The sequence below is a fragment of the Oncorhynchus clarkii genome, chromosome 18 (assembly GCF_045791955.1).
Source record: "Oncorhynchus clarkii lewisi isolate Uvic-CL-2024 chromosome 18, UVic_Ocla_1.0, whole genome shotgun sequence".
Taxonomy (NCBI): Eukaryota; Metazoa; Chordata; class Actinopteri; order Salmoniformes; family Salmonidae; genus Oncorhynchus; species Oncorhynchus clarkii.
In genome coordinates this window covers 29,663,693-29,683,194 of record NC_092164.1, presented here as the reverse complement: position 1 = coordinate 29,683,194, position 19,502 = coordinate 29,663,693, and the positions used below count along the sequence as shown (strand labels likewise).

General features: G+C 44.7%; 1 protein-coding gene across 2 annotated transcripts in view; it reads left to right on the top strand.

Annotated features, from left to right (window-relative positions):
• The window catches only part of LOC139372557 (tuftelin-like), a 41,452-nt gene that overhangs the window by 10,356 nt on the left and 11,594 nt on the right, over positions 1-19,502 (top strand). The gene's annotated exons all lie outside the window — the stretch shown is intronic.

Genomic DNA, 19,502 nt, shown 5'->3' with positions numbered 1-19,502 from the left:
AGATAGGCTAAGAACAGGTGCAGTGATCTGTAAACTGCTCTGACAGCTGGTGCTTAAAGCTAGTGAGGGAGATGTGAGTCTCCAGCTTCAGAGATTTTTGCAATTCGTTCCAGTCATGGGCAGCAGAGAACTGGAAGGAAAGACGACCAAAGGAGGAATTTGCTTTGGGGGTGACCAGTGAGATATACCTGCTGGAGCGCGTGCTACGTGTGGGTGCTGCTATGGTGACCAGTGAGCTGAGATAAGGCGGGGCTTTACCTAGCAGAGACTTGTAGATAACCTGTAGCCAGTGGGTTTGGCGACAAGTATGAAGCGAGGGCCAACCAACACGAGAGCGTACAGGTCGCAATGGTGGGTAGTGTATGGGGCTTTGGTGACAAAACGGATGGCACTGTGATAGACTGCATCCAGTTTGTTGAGTAGAGTGTTGGGGGCTATTTTATAGATGACATCGCCGAAGTAGAGGATCGGTAGGATGGTCAGTTTTACGAGGGTATGTTTGGCAGCATGAGTGAAGGATGCTTTGTTGCGATATAGGAAGCCAATTCTAGATTTAATTTTGGAGTGGAGATGCTTAATATGAGTCTGGAAGGAGAGTTTACAGTCTAACCAGACACCCAGGTATTTGTAGTTGTCCACGTATTCTAAGTCAGAGCCGTCCAGAGTAGTGATGCTGGACGGGCGAGCAGGTGCGGGCAGCGATCAATTGAAAAGCATGCATTTAGTTTTACTTACGTTTAAGAGCAGTTGGAGGCCACGGAAGGAGAGTTGTATGGCATTGAAGCTCGTCTGGAGGTTAGTTAACACAGTGTCCAAGGAGGGGCCAGAAGTATACAGAATGGTGTTGTCTGCGTAGAGGTGGATCAGAGAATCACCAGCAGCAAGAGCAACATCATTGATGTATACAGAAAAGAGTCGGCCCGAGAATTGAACCCTGTGGCACACCCATAGAGACTGTCAGAGGTCCAGACAACAGGCCCTCCGATTTGACACACTGAACTCTATCAGAGAAGTACAGTGCCTTGCGAAAGTATTCGGCCCCCTTGAACTTTGCGACCTTTAGCCACATTTCAGGCTTCAAACATAAAGATATAAAACTGTATTTTTTTGTGAAGAATCAACAACAAGTGGGACACAATCATGAAGTGGAACGACATTTATTGGATATTTCAAACTTTTTTAATAAATCAAAAACAAAAAAATTAGGCATGCAAAATTATTCAGCCCCCTTAAGTTAATACTTTGTAGCGCCACCTTTTGCTGAGATTACAGCTGTAAGTCGCTTGGGGTATGTCTCTATCAGTTTTGCACATCGAGAGACTGACATTTTTTCCCATTCCTCCTTGCAAAACAGCTCGAGCTCAGTGAGGTTGGATGGAGAGCATTTGTGAACAGCAGTTTTCAGTTCTTTCCACAGATTCTCGATTGGATTCAGGTCTGGACTTTGACTTGACTTTGACCATTCTAACACCTGGATATGTTTATTTTTGAACCATTCCATTGTAGATTTTGCTTTATGTTTTGGTTTATTGTCTTGTTGGAAGACAAATCTCCATCAGGTTTTCTTCCAGAATGGTCCTGTATTTGGCTCCATCCATCTTCCCATCAATTTTAACCATCTTCCCTGTCCCTGCTGAAGAAAAGCAGGCCCAAACCATGATGCTGCCACCACCATGTTTGACAGTGGGGATGGTGTGTTCAGTGTGATGAGCTGTGTTGCTTTTACGCCAAACATAACGTTTTGCATTGTTGCCAAAAAGTTCCATTTTGGTTTCATCTGACCAGAGCACCTTCTTCCACATGTTTGGTGTGTCTCCCAGGTGGCTTGTGGCAAACTTGAAACGACACTTTTATGGATATCTTTAATAAATGGCTTTCTTCTTGCCACTCTTCCATAAAGGCCAGATTTGTGCAATATACGACTGATTGTTGTCCTATGGACAGAGTCTCCCACCTCAGCTGTAGATCTCTGCAGTTCATCCAGAGTGATCGTGGGCCTCTTGGCTGCATCTCTGATCAGTCTTCTCCTTGGTAGATTTGCAGTGGTCTGATACTCCTTCCATTTCAATATTATCGCTTGCATAGTGCTCCTTGGGATGTTTAAAGCTTGGGAAATCTTTTTGTATCCAAATCCGGCTTTAAACTTCTTCACAACAGTATCTCGGACCTGCCTGGTGTGTTCCTTGTTCTTCATGATGCTCTCTGCGCTTTTAACGGACCTGAGACTATCACAGTGCAGGTGCATTTATACGGAGCCTGAAATGTGGCAAAAGGTCGCAAAGTTCAAGGGGGCCGAATACTTTCGCAAGGCACTGTAGTTGGTAAACCAGGCGAGGCAATCATTTGAGAAACCAAGGCTGTCGAGTCTGCCAATAAGAATGTTGTGATTGACAGATTCGAAAGCCTTGGCCAGGTCGATGAATACGGCTGCACAGTAATGTCTCTTATCGATGGCGGTTATGATGTCGTTTAGAACCTTGAGCGTGGCTGAGGTGCACCCATGACCAGCTCTGAAACCAGATTGCATAGCAGAGGAGGTATGGTGGGGTTCGAAATGGTCAGTAATCTGTTTGTTAACTTGGCTTTCGAAGACCTTTAGAAAGACAGGGTAGGATAGATATAGGTCTGTAGCAGTTTGGGTCTAGAGTGTCACCTCCTTTGAAGAGGGGGATGACCGCGGCAGCTTTCCAATCTTTGGGAATCTCAGACGATACGAAAGAGGTTGAACAGGCTAGTAATAGGGGTTGCAACAATTTTGGCAGATAATTTTAGAAAGAGAGGGTCCAGATTGTCTAGCCCGGCTAATTTGTAGGGGTCCAGATTTTGCAGCTCTTTCAAAACATTGGCTATCTGGGTTTGGGTAAAGGAGAAATGGTGGGGGCTTTGGCGGGTTGCTGTGGAGGGTGCTGGGCAGTTGACCGGGGTAGGGGTAGCCATGTGGAAAGCATGGCCAGCCGTAGAGAAATGCTTATTGAAATTCTCAATTATAGTGGATTTATCGGTGATGACAGTGTTTCCTAGCCTCAGAGCAGTGGGCAGCTGGGAGGAGGTGCTCTTATTCTCCATGGACTTTACAGTGTCCCAGAACTTTGAGTTAGTACTACAGGATGCACATTTCTGTTTGAAAAAGCTTGCCTTAGCTTTTCTAACTGCTTGTGTATATTTGTTCCTAACTTCCCTGAAAAGTTGCATATCACGGGGGCTATTCGATGCTAATGCAGAACGCCACAGGATGTTTTTGTGCTGGTCAAGGGCAGACAGGTCTGGCGTGAACCAAGGACTATATCTATTCCTAGTTCAAATTTTTTTTAGAGGGATATCCTTATTTAAGATGGTGAGGAAGGCACTTTTAAAGAATAGCCAGGCATCATCTACTGACGGGATGAGGTCAATGTCATTCCAGGATACCCCGGCCAGGTCGATTAGAAAGGCTTGCTCGCAGAAGTGTTTCAGGGAGCGTTTGACAGTGATGAGGGGTGGTCGTTTGGTTGCAGACCCATTACGGATGCAGGCAATGAGGCAGTGATCGCTGAGATCTTGATTGAAAACAGCAGAGGTGTATTTGGAGGGTGAATTAGTTAGGATGACATCTATGAGGGTGCCCGTGTTTACTGATTTGGGGTTGTACCTGGTAGGTTCATTGATAATTTGTGTGAGATTGAGGGCATCAAGCTTAGTTTGTAGGATGGCCGGGGTGTTAAGCATGTCCCAGTTTAGGTCACCTAGTAGCACGAGCTCAGAAGATAGATGGGGGGCAATCAGTTCACATATAGTATCGAGGACACAGCTGGGGGCAGAGGGAGGTCTATAGCAAGCGACAACAGTGAGAGACTTGTTTCTGGAAAGGTGAATTTTTAGAAGTAGAAGCTCAAATTGTTTGGGTACAGACTTAGCCTGCAGAGTTCTGGATTACTTTATATCTTTGCAGTAGATTGCAAAACCGCCCCCTTTGGCAGTTCTATCTTGGCGGAAAACGTAATAGTTAGCAATGGAGATTTCAGGGTTTTTGGTGGTTTTTCTAAGCCAGGATTCAGACACGGCTAAAACATCTGGGTTGGCAGAGTGTGCTAAAGCAGTGAGTAAAACAAACTTAGGGAGTAGGCTTCTAATGTTAACATGCATGAAACCAAGGCTTTTATGTTTACAGAAGTCAACAAATGAGAGCACCTGGGGGGTGGGATTGGAGCTAGGCACTGCAGGACCTGGATTAACCTCCACATCACCAGAGGAACAGAGGAGAAGTAGGATAAGGGTACGGCTAAAGACTATATGAACTGGCCGTCTAGCACTTTCAGAACATAGAGTAAAAGGAGCAGGTTTCTGGGCACGATAGCATAGATTCAAGGCATAGTGTACAGACAAAGGTAAGGTAGGATGTGAGTACAGTGGAGGTAAACCTAGGCATTGAGTAATGAAGAGAGAGATATAGTCTCTAGAGATGTTTAAACCAGGTGATGTCATAGCATATGTAGGAGGTGGAACAACATGGTTGTTTAAGGCATATTGAGCAGGGCTAGAGGCTCTACAGTGAAATAAGACAGTAATCACTAACCAGGACAGTAATGGACAAGGCATATTGATATTAGAGAGAGGCATGTGTAGCCGAGTGAACATATGGGTCCAGTGAGTGGTTGGGCTGGCTGGGGACACGGCGATTCAGGCAGTTAGCAGGCTAACAAGCTAACAGTTAGTAGGCCGGAGCTAAACAAGCTAGCAGCTAGTAGACCAGTGCAAGCTAGCAGTTAGCAGGCCGGGTTAGCAAGCAAGCAGTTCGCATGGGCTAGCAGTTAGCAGACCGGGCAGGCAAGCTAGCAGTTAGCAGACCAGGGCCCGGCAGTTTAGCAGTTAGCGGGTTTGGGTTAGCAGTTAGCGGGGTCGTGGAATTAGTAGGGTTCCAAGTAGCAAGCAGGCCGATATTGTAGCCCTGGAGTATGCTTCGGTGGTAGCACAGGAGCCCTGGCCGGGCTAGCTTCAAGCTAAATTGGTGCTTACTCTGGGATGGAAACGCTAGCCAGCAGTATTCATCCGGGATTGCGGTTAGCTAGTTGTGAAGATCAAGATGAAAATGTTCAGTTTGCGGTAGGAATCCGGGGATAAAAATAACAGGTCTGTTAATGCTCTCGTTAGAGTAACGTTGTTCGATCTGGCGAGGTTAGCTGATGACCGCTGGCAATGGTTTGCTGACTGATATCTGGTAGTTAGCTGGCTAGCTTCAGTTGAGGGATTCCAGATCCGAAGTAAATATAAATACTTTAGGGGAAAAAAGCTGATCCACACCACATTGGGTGAGGCTGGTTGCAGGAGAGTATTTAGATGATGAGGTTTAGCAAAATATTTTAAAGGATATGCGACGAAAAATATGTAAAACGATATATACAAGGGACACGACAGGACAAAGACGTCTGACTGCTACGCCATCTTGGATACGAGCATATATGTATATGGGATGTTCTTCCGTATCACATGCTTTTCATGTTTGCCTGTGAGCAATGTGCATGTACCTGTATGTGTGAGTTAATCACCATAATCAAACTAAAAGTGCTTCATTAACAGTAAAAACTGTAACAACCAAGAACAAACTCCTGCTGACTCTGTCAGACAGCCAAGTCATACACACACAACCCCCCTCGCGGAATTTGGAACGCTAAAACGAATCTCTGCCATGCAATGACTGTGAGAGAGCCAGGGAAGGAGTGTGTGGTGAAGGAAGAGAACATTGTGTCTCTGTGTTAGGGGCATGTGAGCAATGGGTGTGGTGTGGCTATACACTCTCTCTTGCTCTCTTTCTCTCTAGCTCTCTCTCTTCATCTGTCTTTGTGCCTCTGACTGAGATAAGCCCTGAGGCTGTCGCTCCCTGTGATCTCAAACTCTCATAGTGCAGGGAGCTGGCTGGTCCAACCACAACTGATGGTTTAGTGTTTTTTACAAGCCCTGCCATTACACACAATACATTCTTAGAGGGAGAAAATCATTAAGGTACACGCTACACAACTTAATCTAGCTTGCCAACTTCAATCTAGGACTCTTAATCAACCACCACACAAATACTGTAAATACAGTACACTCAAAATGGAGCACACCCTGATACAAACATAACTATGCAAATACACATTACATCGATGCATGTACTGTACTCTATCCTCACATGCATGCAAATGGTCACATTCCTATGTACATTTTACTGTAGTACATGCTGTTTCTCAGTAGTCGTCACACTGTATCTTGATAGCTAATATCCTTGTCCTTGGGCGGCGCCACATGCAGTGCTCCACCCTTATCAGGCATCTCCTATTACAGCTGGATCTTCTATCACGACTCACATGGTGAGTCAGATGGACTCATCTCCTGTCTTCACTCTTATCCATCACTTCTTCTACCCTCTATGGATGGATGATGCCCCAGTCTATTCCACTTAAGGCAGAATTCTCCTGTGCAGACAAGCCACTGCTTGACTGGCTCCCCTATTACAGTCAGAGGATCTGCAGATATGGAGCCACTCATTTGCAGGATGTGGTTTGAGAAGGACTGGGGGGGTGCAATGGCTCACTTTATTGGAGCATAGTCCTTGTAACATCAAAATTGGGGGTTAGATTCCTGTACGCCTATGAGTGTTAACTGTAAATGCCTGCTATATGACTAGGCTATATTATTACATAGACAGGCAGGGTGTTTTAGCGTGAGTGACTCGGCGTGATCCCACTCTCCCTCTTTTTAAACAAACATGTCTGTTCTTTAGCATAGTTACATTATTGTAACTTTGATTTGCGCTAAGACCTAGACTATTACAGCACTTAGTATCACTGCAATACGTCCTCGTGCTGTGTGTGTTGCAGTCAGTGTTTTGTTTTACGTGTGTTGTTTACTGGTATGTCCTCCTCACTCCTAATTGGTAACAGATTGTGGTACAGTGCCTTGCGAAAGTATTCGGCCCCCTTGAACTTTGCGACCTTTTGCCACATTTCAGGCTTCAAACATAAAGATATAAAACTGTATTTTTTTGTGAAGAATCAACAACAAGTGGGACACAATCATGAAGTGGAACGACATTTATTGGATATTTCAAACTTTTTTAACAAATCAAAAACTGAAAAATTGGGCGTGCAAAATTATTCAGCCCCTTTACTTTCAGTGCAGCAAACTCTCTCCAGAAGTTCAGTGAGGATCTCTGAATGATCCAATGTTGACCTAAATGACTAATGATGATAAATACAATCCACCTGTGTGTAATCAAGTCTCCGTATAAATGCACCTGCACTGTGATAGTCTGAGAGGTCCGTTAAAAGCGCAGAGAGCATCATGAAGAACAAGGAACACACCAGGCAGGTCCGAGATACTGTTGTGAAGAAGTTTAAAGCCGGATTTGGATACAAAAAGATTTCCAAGCTTTAAACATCCCAAGGAGCACTGTGCAAGCGATAATATTGAAATGGAAGGAGTATCAGACCACTGCAAATCTACCAAGACCTGGCCGTCCCTCTAAACTTTCAGCTCATACAAGGAGAAGACTGATCAGAGATGCAGCCAAGAGGCCCATGATCACTCTGGATGAACTGCAGAGATCTACAGCTGAGGTGGGAGACTCTGTCCATAGGACAACAATCAGTCGTATATTGCACAAATCTGGCCATTATGGAAGAGTGGCAAGAAGAAAGCCATTTCTTAAAGATATCCATAAAAAGTGTAGTTTAAAGTTTGCCACAAGCCACCTGGGAGACACACCAAACATGTGGAAGAAGGTGCTCCGGTCAGATGAAACCAAAATTGAACTTTTTGGCAACAATGCAAAACGTTATGTTTGGCGTAAAAGCAACACAGCTGAACACACCATCCCCACTGTCAAACATGGTGGTGGCAGCATCATGGTTTGGGCCTGCTTTTCTTCAGCAGGGACAGGGAAGATGGTTAAAATTGATGGGAAGATGGATGGAGCCAAATACAGGACCATTCTGGAAGAAAACCTGATGGAGTCTGCAAAAGACCTGAGACTGGGACAGAGATTTGTCTTCCAACAAGACAATGATCCAAAACATAAAGCAAAATCTACAATGGAATGGTTCAAAAATAAACATATCCAGGTGTTAGAATGGCCAAGTCAAAGTCCAGACCTGAATCCAATCGAGAATCTGTGGAAAGAACTGAAAACTGCTGTTCACAAATGCTCTCCATCCAACCTCACTGAGCTCGAGCTGTTTTGCAAGGAGGAATGGGAAAAAATTTCAGTCTCTCGATGTGCAAAACTGATAGAGACATACCCCAAGCGACTTACAGCTGTAATCGCAGCAAAAGGTGGCGCTACAAAGTATTAACTTAAGGGGGCTGAATAATTTTGCACGCCCAATTTTTCAGTTTTTGATTTGTTAAAAAAGTTTGAAATATCCAATAAATGTCGTTCCACTTCATGATTGTGTCCCACTTGTTATTGATTCTTCACAAAAAAATACAGTTTTATATCTTTATGTTTGAAGCCTGAAATGTGGCAAAAGGTCGCAAAGTTCAAGGGGGCCGAATACTTTCGCAAGGCACTCAAATCAAATCAAATCAAATCAAAATGTATTTGTCACATACACATGGTTAGCAGATGTTAATGCGAGTGTAGCGAAATGCTTGTGCTTCTAGTTCCGACAATGCAGTAATAACCAACAAGTAATCTAACTAACAATTCCAAAACTACTGTCTTGTACACAGTGTGAGGGGATAAAGAATATGTACATAAGGATATATAAATGAGTGATGGTACAGAGCAGCATAGGCAGATACAGTAGATTGTATCGAGTACAGTATATACATATGAGATGAGTATGTAAACAAAGTGGCATAGTTAAAGTGGCTAGTGATACATGTATTACATAAGGATACAGTCGATGATATAGAGTACAGTATATATGTATGCCTATGAGATGAATAATGTAGGGTAAGTAACATTATATAAGGTAGCATTGTTTAAAGTGGCTAGTGATATATTTACATCAATTCCCATTATTAAAGTGGCTGGAGTTGAGTCAGTGTCAGTGTGTTGGCAGCAGCCACTCAATGTTAGTGGTGGCTGTTTAACAGTCTGATAGCCTTGAGATAGAAGCTGTTTTTCAGTCTCTCGGTCCCAGCTTTGATGCACCTGTACTGACCTCGCCTTCTGGATGATAGCGGGGTGAACAGGCAGTGGCTCGGGTGGTTGATGTCCTTGATGATCTTTATGGCCTTCCTGTGACATCGGGTGGTGTAGGTGTCCTGGAGGGCAGGTAGTTTGCCCCCGGTGATGCGTTGTGCAGACCTCACTACCCTCTGGAGAGCCTTACGGTTGAGGGCGGAGCAGTTGCCGTACCAGGCGGTGATACAGCCCGCCAGGATGCTCTCGATTGTGCATCTGTAGAAGTTTGTGAGTGCTTTTGGTGACAAGCCGAATTTCTTCAGCCTCCTGAGGTTGAAGAGGCGCTGCTGCGCCTTCTTCACAATGCTGTCTGTGTGAGTGGACCAATTCAGTTTGTCTGTGATGTGTATGCCGAGGAACTTAAAACTTGCTACCCTCTCCACTACTGTTCCATCGATGTGGATAGGGGGGTGTTCCCTCTGCTGTTTCCTGAAGTCCACAATCATCTCCTTAGTTTTGTTGACGTTGAGTGTGAGGTTATTTTCCTGACACCACACTCCGAGGGCCCTCACCTCCTCCCTGTAGGCCGTCTCGTCGTTGTTGGTAATCAAGCCTACCACTGTTGTGTCGTCCGCAAACTTGATGATTGAGTTGGAGGCGTGCGTGGCCACGCAGTCGTGGGTGAACAGGGAGTACAGGAGAGGGCTCAGAACGCACCCTTGTGGGGCCCCAGTGTTGAGGATCAGCGGGGAGGAGATGTTGTTGCCTACCCTCACCACCTGGGGGCGGCCCGTCAGGAAGTCCAGTACCCAGTTGCACAGGGCGGGGTCGAGACCCAGGGTCTCGAGCTTGATGACGAGCTTGGAGGGTACTATGGTGTTGAATGCCGAGCTGTAGTCAATGAACAGCATTCTCACATAGGTATTCCTCTTGTCCAGATGGGTTAGGGCAGTGTGCAGTGAGGTTGAGATTGCATCGTCTGTGGACCTATTTGGGCGGTAAGCAAATTGGAGTGGGTCTAGGGTGTCAGGTAGGGTGGAGGTGATATGGTCCTTGACTAGTCTCTCAAAGCACTTCATGATGACGGAAGTGAGTGCTACGGGGCGGTAGTCGTTTAGCTCAGTTACCTTAGCTTTCTTGGGAACAGGAACAATGGTGGCCCTCTTGAAGCATGTGGGAACAGCAGACTGGTATAGGGATTGATTGAATATGTCCGTAAACACACCGGCCAGCTGGTCTGCGCATGCTCTGAGGGCGCGGCTGGGGATGCCGTCTGGGCCTGCAGCCTTGCGAGGGTTAACACGTTTAAATGTCTTACTCACCTCGGCTGCAGTGAAGGAGAGACCGCAAGTTTTCGTTGCAGGCCGTGTCAGTGGCACTGTATTGTCCTCAAAGCGGGCAAAAAAGTTATTTAGTCTGCCTGGGAGCAGGACATCCTGGTCCGTGACTGGGCTGGATTTCTTCCTGTAGTCCGTGATTGACTGTAGACCCTGCCACATGCCTCTTGTGTCTGAGCCGTTGAATTGAGATTCTACTTTGTCTCTGTACTGACGCTTAGCTTGTTTGATAGCCTTGCGGAGGGAATAGCTGCACTGTTTGTATTCGGTCATGTTACCAGACACCTTGCCCTGATTAAAAGCAGTGGTTCGCGCTTTCAGTTTCACACGAATGCTGCCATCAATCCACGGTTTCTGGTTAGGGAATGTTTTAATCGTTGCTATGGGAACGACATCTTCAACGCACGTTCTAATGAACTCGCACACCGAATCAGCGTATTCGTCAATGTTGTTGTCTGACGCAATACGAAACATGTCCCAGTCCACGTGATGGAAGCAGTCTTGGAGTGTGGAGTCAGCTTGGTCGGACCAGCGTTGGACAGACCTCAGCGTGGGAGCCTCTTGTTTTAGTTTCTGTCTGTAGGCAGGGATCAACAAAATGGAGTCGTGGTCAGCTTTTCCGAAAGGGGGGCGGGGCAGGGCCTTATATGCGTCGCGGAAGTTAGAGCAACAATGATCCAAGGTCTTTCCACCCCTGGTTGCGCAATCGATATGCTGATAAAATTTGGGGAGTCTTGTTTTCAGATTAGCCTTGTTAAAATCCCCAGCTACAATGAATGCAGCCTCCGGATAAATGGTTTCCAGTTTGCAAAGAGTCAAATAAAGTTCATTCAGAGCCAACGATGTGTCTGCTTGGGGGGGGATATATACGGCTGTGATTATAATCGAAGAGAATTCTCTTGGTAGATAATGCGGTCTACATTTGATTGTGAGGAATTCTAAATCAGGTGAACAGAAGGATTTGAGTTCCTGTATGTTTCTTTCATCACACCATGTCACGTTAGTCATAAGGCATACGCCCCCGCCACTCTTTTTACCAGAAAGATGTTTTTTCCTGTCTGCGCGATGCGTGGAGAAACCTGTTGGCTGCACCGCTTCGGATAGCGTCTCTCCAGTAAGCCACGTTTCCGTGAAGCAAAGAACGTTACAGTCTCTGATGTCCCTCTGGAATGCTACCCTTGCTCGGATTTCATCAACCTTGTTGTCAAGAGACTGGACATTGGCAAGAAGAATGCTAGGGAATGGTGCACGATGTGCCCGTCTCCGGAGTCTGACCAGAAGACCGCCTCGTTTCCCTCTTTTTCGGAGTCGTTTTTTGGGTCGCTGCATGGTATCCACTCCGTTGTCCTGTTTGTAAGGCAGAGCACAGGATCCGCGTCGCGAAAAGCGTATTCTTGGTCGTACTGATGGTGAGTTGACGCTGATCTTATATTCAGTAGTTCTTCTCGACTGTATGTGATGAAACCTAAGATGACCTGGGGTACTAATGTAAGAAATAACACGTAAAAAAACAAAAAACTGCATAGTTTCCTAGGAACGCGAAGCGAGGCGGCCATCTCTGTCGGCGCCGGAAGTTTATAGTATATATATGTGTGTGTGTGTGCGTGTGTACACACACACACACACAGTGGGGCAAAAAAGTATTTAGTCAGCCACCAATTGTGTAAGTTCTCCCACTTAAAAAGATGAGAGGCCTGTAATTTTCATCATAGGTACACTTCAACTATGACAGACAAAATGAGAAAAAAAATTCCAGATAGGCTAGTAGGCTAGTTGAGAACAAGTTCTCATTTACAACTGCGACCTGACCAAGATAAAGCATAGCAGTGTGAACAGACAACACAGAGTTACACATGGAGTAAACAATTAACAAGTCAATAACACAGTAGAAAAAAAGAGTCTATATACATTGTGTGCAAAAGGCATGAGGAGGTAGGCAAATAATTACAATTTTGCAGATTAACACTGGAGTGATAAATGATCAGATGGTCATGTACAGGTAGAGATACTGGTGTGCAAAAGAGCAGAAAAGTAAATAAATATAAACAGTATGGGGATGAGGTAGGTAAATTGGGTGGGCTATTTACCAATAGACTATGTACAGCTGCAGCGATCGGTTAGCTGCTCAGATAGCAGATGTTTGAAGTTGGTGAGGGAGATAAGTCTCCAACTTCAGCGATTTTTGCAATTCGTTCCAGTCACAGGCAGCAGAGAACTGGAACGAAAGGCGGCCAAATGAGGTGTTGGCCTTAGGCATGATCAGTGAGATACACCTGCTGGAGCGCGTGCTACGGGTGGGTGTTGCCATCGTGACCAGTGAACTGAGATAAGGCGGAGCTTTACCTAGCATGGACTTGTAGATGACCTGGAGCCAGTGGGTCTGGCGACGAATATGTAGCGAGGGCCAGCTGACTAGAGCATACAGATCGCAGTGGTGGGTGGTATAAGGTGCTTTAGTAACAAAACGGATGGCACTGTGATAAACTGCATCCAGTTTGCTGAGTAGAGTATTGGAAGCTATTTTGTAGATGACATCGCCGAAGTTGAGGATCGGTAGGATAGTCCGTTTTACTAGGGTAAGTTTGGCGGCGTGAGTGAAGGAGGCTTTGTTGCGGAATAGAAAGCCGACTAGCTTTGATTTTAGATTGGATATGTTTGATGTGAGTCTGGAAGGAGAGTTTACAGTGTAGCCAGACACCTAGGTACTTATAGATGTCCACATATTCTAGGTCGAAACCATCCAAGGTGGTGATGCTAGTCGGGCGTGCGGGTGCAGGCAGCGAATGGTTGAAAAGCATGCATTTGGTTTTACTAGCGTTTTAAGAGCAGTTGGAGGCCACGGAAGGAGTGTTGTATGGCGTTGAAGCTTGTTTGGAGGTTAGATAGCACAGTGTCTAAGGACGGGCCGGAAGTATACAGAATGGTGTCGTCTGCGTAGAGGTGGATCAGGGAATCGCCCGCAGCAAGAGCAACATCATTGATATATACAGAGAAAAGAGTCGGCCCAAGAATTGAACACGGTGGCACCCCCATAGAGACTGCCAGAGGACCGGACAACATTCCCTCCGATTTGACACACTGAACTCTGTCTGCAAAGTAGTTGGTGAACCAGGCAAGGCAGTCATTAGAAAAAACGAGGCTACTGAGTCTGCCGATAAGAATACGGTGATTGACAGAGTCGAAAGCCTTGGCCAGGTCGATGAAGACGGCTGCACAGTACTGTCTTTTATCGATGGCGGTTATGATATCGTTTAGTACCTTGAGCGTGGCTGAGGTGCATCCGTGACCGGCTCGGAAACCAGATTGCACAGCAGAGAAGGTACGGTGGGAATCGAGATGGTCAGTGACCTGTTTGTTGACTTGGCTTTCGAAGACCTTAGATAGGCAGGGCAGGATGGATATAGGTCTGTAACAGTTTGGGTCCAGCGTGTCACCCCCTTTGAAGAGGGGGATGACTGCGGCAGCTTTCCAATCCTTGGGGATCTCAGACGATATGAAAGAGAGGTTGAACAGGCTGGTAATAGGGGTTGCGACAATGGCGGCAGAAAGTTTCAGAAATAGAGGTAAATAAATAAATAAATAATGTGTTCCTTGATGATTTGTGTGAGATTGAGGGCATCTAGCTTAGATTGTAGGACTGCCGGGGTGTTAAGCATATCCCAGTTTAGGTCACCTAACAGAACAAACTCTGAAGCTAGATGGGGGGCGATCAATTCACAAATGGTGTCCAGGGCACAGCTGGGAGCTGAGGGGGGTCGGTAGCAGGCGGCAACAGTGAGAGACTTAGGAATCCGGCGTTGTTGTGGAGAGACAGTTATCCAGGCTAGAAAAAAAAAAGGCTGGCTGATCAGAAGGTAAAAGCCGTTAGCAGTGGCTAACAATGACTAAATAGCTTGTAGCTAGTTAGCTGGTTAGCTTCTGGAGGTTCTTGAATGTGTTCTAAAAATTAAAAATAATAGCGATTCCGTATCACATTGGGTGTGGCAGGTTACCGGAAGGTACAATCGAATTAAAAATCGAAAAGAGATTGAAAATAAATATGGGTCCGGTGAGTGGTTGGGCTAGCTGGGGACACGGCGATTCAGACAGTTAGCATGCCTGTGCTAACAAGCTAACAGTTAGTAGGCCGGGGCTAAACAAGCTAGCAGTTAGCAGACCGGGGCTAAACAAGCTAGCTGTTAGTAGACCGGGGCTAAACAAGCTAGCTGTTAGTAGACCGGGGCAGGCTAGCAGTTAGCAGGCCGAATTAGCAAACAAGCAGATAACAAGGGCTAGAAAGTTAGCCTTTGGGGGACGTCGCGATGGGGTTAAGTCTGTTTATGCCTCTTCATGCGGTGACATCGATAGACCGGTCGTGGGTCCGGATATTGTAGCCCAGGAGTATGCTTCGGTGGTAGCACAGGAGCTCTGGCCGGGCTAGCTTCAAGCTAAGTGGATGGAAATGCTAGCCAGGAGTAGTCATCCGGGGTTGCCCAGATGAAAATGTTCCGTTTGCGGTGGGAATCCGGGGATAAAAATAATAGGTCTGTTATGCTCTGGTGAGAGTCGCGTTGTTCGAACTGGTGAGAGCTTTCCGAGCTAAAGATTAGCTGTTGACCGCTAGCAATGGTTTGCTGACTGATAGCTGGTAGTTAGCTGGCTAGCTTCAGTTGAGGGGTTCCAGATCCGTAGTAAATATAAATACTTTAAAATAAAAAAAAGCAGATCCATGCTACATAGGGTGAGGCGGGTTGCAGGAGAGTATTTAGATGTTGAGGTTTAGCAAACATTTTTAAAGATATGCGAAGAAAATGATGTAAAAACGATATATACAAGGGACACGACAGGACAAGACGTCTGACTGCTACGCCATCTTGGAATTGTTATGAATTTATTTGCAAATTATGGAGGAAAATAAGTACTTGGTCAATAACAAAAGTGTATCTCGATACTTTGTTATATACCCTTTGTTGGCAATGACAGAGGTCAAACGTTTTCTGTAAGTCTTCACAAGGTTTTCACACACTGTTGCTGGTATTTTGGTCCATTCCTCCATGCAGATCTCCTCTAGAGCAGTTATGTTTTGGGGCTGTTGCTGGGCAACACAGACTTTCAACTCCCTCCAAAGATTTTCTATGGTGTTGAGATCTGGAGACTGGCTAGGCCACTCCAGGACCTTGAAATGCTTCTTACGAAGCCACTCCTTCGTTGCCCGGGCGGTGTGTTTGGGATCATTGTCATGCTGAAAGACCCAGCCATGTTTCATCTTCAATGCCCTTGCTGATGGAAGGAGGTTTTCACTCAAAATCTCACGATACATGGCCCCATTCATTCTTTCATTTACACGGATCAGTCGTCCTGGTCCCTTTGCAGAAAAACAGCCCCAAAGCATGATGTTTCCACCCCCATGCTTCACAGTAGGTATGGTGTTCTTTGGATGCAACTCAGCATTCTTATTATATTTTGGTTTCATCTGACCATATGACATTCTCCCAATCTTCTTCTGGATCATCCAAATGCTCTCTAGCAAACTTTAGACGGGCCTGGACATGTACTGGCTTAAGCAGGGGGACACGTGTGGCACTGCAGGATTTGAGTCCCTGGCGGCTTAGTGTGTTACTGATGGTAGGCTTTGTTACTTTGGTCCCAGCTCTCTGCAGGTCATTCACTAGGTCCCCCCGTGTGGTACTGGGATTTTTGCTCACCGTTCTTGTGATCATTTTGACCCCACGGGGTGAGATCTTGCGTGGAGCCCCAGATCGAGGGAGATTATCAGTGGTCTTGTATGTCTTTCATTTCCCAATACTTGCTCCCACAGTTGATTTCTTCAAACCAAGCTGCTTACCTATTGCAGATTCAGTCTTCCCAGCCTGGTTCAGGTCTACAATTTTGTTTCTGGTGTCCTTTGACAGCTATTTGGTCTTGGCCATAGTGGAGTTTGGAGTGTGACTGTTTGAGGTGGTGGACAGATGTCTTTTATACTGATAACAAGTTCAAACAGGTGCCATTAATACAGGTAACGAGTGGAGGACAGAGGAGCCTCTTAAAGAAGAAGTTACAGGTCTGTGAGAGCCAGAAATATTGCTTGTTTGTAGGTGACCAAATACTTATTTTCCACCATAATTTGCAAATAAATTCATAACAAATCCTACAATGTGATTTTCTGGATTTTTTTTTCTCTCATTTTGTCTGTCATAGTTGAAGTGTACATGTGATGAAAATTACAGGCCTCTCATCTTTTTAAGTGGGAGAACTTGCACAATTGGTGGCTGACTAAATATTTTTTTGCCCCACTGTGTATATATACAGTGCCTTGCGAAAGTATTCGGCCCCCTTGAACTTTGTGACCTTTTGCCACATTTCAGGCTTCAAACATAAAGATATGAAACTGTATTTTTTTGTGAAGAATCAACAACAAGTGGGACATAATCATGAAGTGGAACGACATTTATTGGATATTTCAAACTTTTTTAACAAATCAAAAACTGAAAAATTGGGCGTGCAAAATTATTCAGCCCCCTTAAGTTAATACTTTGTAGCGCCACCTTTTGCTGCGATTACAGCTGTAAGTCGCTTGGGGTATGTCTCTATCAGTTTTGCACATCGAGAGACTGACATTTTTTCCCATTCCTCCTTGCAAAACAGCTCGAGCTCAGTGAGGTTGGATGGAGAGCATTTGTGAACAGCAGTTTTCAGTTCTTTCCACAGATTCTCGATTGGATTCAGGTCTGGACTTTGACTTGGCCATTCTAACACCTGGATATGTTTATTTTTGAACCATTCCATTGTAGATTTTGCTTTATGTTTTGGATCATTGTCTTGTTGGAAGACAAATCTCTGTCCCAGTCTCAGGTCTTTTGCAGACTCCATCAGGTTTTCTTCCAGAATGGTCCTGTATTTGGCTCCATCCATCTTCCCATCAATTTTAACCATCTTCCCTGTCCCTGCTGAAGAAAAGCAGGCCCAAACCATGATTCTGCCACCACCATGTTTGACAGTGGGGATGGTGTGTTCAGCTGTGTTGCTTTTACGCCAAACATAACGTTTTGCATTGTTGCCAAAAAGTTCAATTTTGGTTTCATCTGACCAGAGCACCTTCTTCCACATGTTTGGTGTGTCTCCCAGGTGGCTTGTGGCAAACTTTAAACTACACTTTTTATGGATATCTTTAAGAAATGGCTTTCTTCTTGCCACTCTTCCATAATGGCCAGATTTGTGCAATATACGACTGATTGTTGTCCTATGGATAGAGTCTCCCACCTCAGCTGTAGATCTCTGCAGTTCATCCAGAGTGATCATGGGCCTCTTGGCTGCATCTCTGATCAGTCTTCTCCTTGTATGAGCTGAAAGTTTAGAGGGACGGCCAGGTCTTGGTAGATTTGCAGTGGTCTGATACTCCTTCCATTTCAATATTATCGCTTGCACAGTGCTCCTTGGGATGTTTAAAGCTTGGGAAATCTTTTTGTATCCAAATCCGGCTTTAAACTTCTTCACAACAGTATCTCGGACCTGCCTGGTGTGTTCCTTGTTCTTCATGATGCTCTCTGCGCTTTTAACGGACCTCTGAGACTATCACAGTGCAGGTGCATTTATACGGAGACTTGATTACACACAGGTGGATTGTATTTATCATCATTAGTCATTTAGGTCAACATTGGATCATTCAGAGATCCTCACTGAACTTCTGGAGAGAGTTTGCTGCACTGAAAGTAAAGGGGCTGAATAATTTTGCACGCCCAATTTTTCAGTTTTTGATTTGTTAAAAAAGTTTGAAATATCCAATAAATGTCGTTCCACTTCATGATTGTGTCCCACTTGTTGTTGATTCTTCACAAAAAAATACAGTTTTATATCTTTATGTTTGAAGCCTGAAATGTGGCAAAAGGTCGCAAAGTTCAAGGGGGCCGAATACTTTCGCAAGGCACTGTATATGTATATATATATGTATGTATGTATGTGTATATATATATATATGTGTATGTGTGTGTGTATATATATATATATATATATATATATATATATATATATATATATATATATATATATATATATATATATATATATATATATATATATATATATATATATATATAGCAAAAAACAATATGGGGAATTGGAATGATCTAGACATTGATGGAAGTAACACGCTATCCACAATATAAAAATAAAATTAAACACTTTACATGTTGCGTTTATATTTTTGTTCAGTGTACATAGAGCAAATGGGGTCTGTCAGTGGTTGTCAGTGCCGTTTTTAAAATGAGGGAGGCCATTTTTTTCACGAGCATGGCCTTATTTCTATTACAGCATATTGGATGACTCTCAATGGCGATAGGTTTAGGCTACTACATGATACTCAAATTTCCCTTATACCCATCATGACGTTGCTACAACCTTGCCTATGAATGAAAGTTTACAATGTGGGTGCAAACAGGTTGAGAGACAAATTTGAGGTGACAGACAGTGACATATGGAAAGACAGTGACATGCAGTACTTCCTTGCACACTTGCCTGCATCTAGCTGATGCTAATGGGTGTAATCATTAGCCCAACAGTTGCAAACAAGAGTTTCTATTGGACAAATTCAGGTATGTTTATCCCCATTTTGTACCATTTTCTTCCGTTTAAGAAACTTTTTCAACAGAATCGGCAGAAAGAATACACCCCTTATCACGCGTAAATTTCATTTTCAGTTCACAGTTCATTTTCACAGCAGCCACGTTGTATTCCTTCTCGCATTCATGCGCTCTCCTCCTCCCACCTCTTCCCTTCACTTGTAGACTTCAATGCACGACACATCAGCTGTATGTGACCAGGTTAAATAACCTTTCCAAACCAAACCGCTACACACAGCCTAGATTGTTGTCTCGATATTAGCTAAAGTAACATCATAGTCAGCATAGCTAATTGAACTAACACGTTAGTAAACCCACTACATTCATGCAGTAACGTAACTTTCTAAATGTTTTACAATTGACATTTTTATGAAAGTCACTGAGTAGGATGGTCCTCCCATTCCTCCTCTGAAGAGCCTCCACTGGTCTATACTGAGCTGGATGAAGGGAGAGCCGGGTATAGAGGCAGTCGGACAAACACATTCA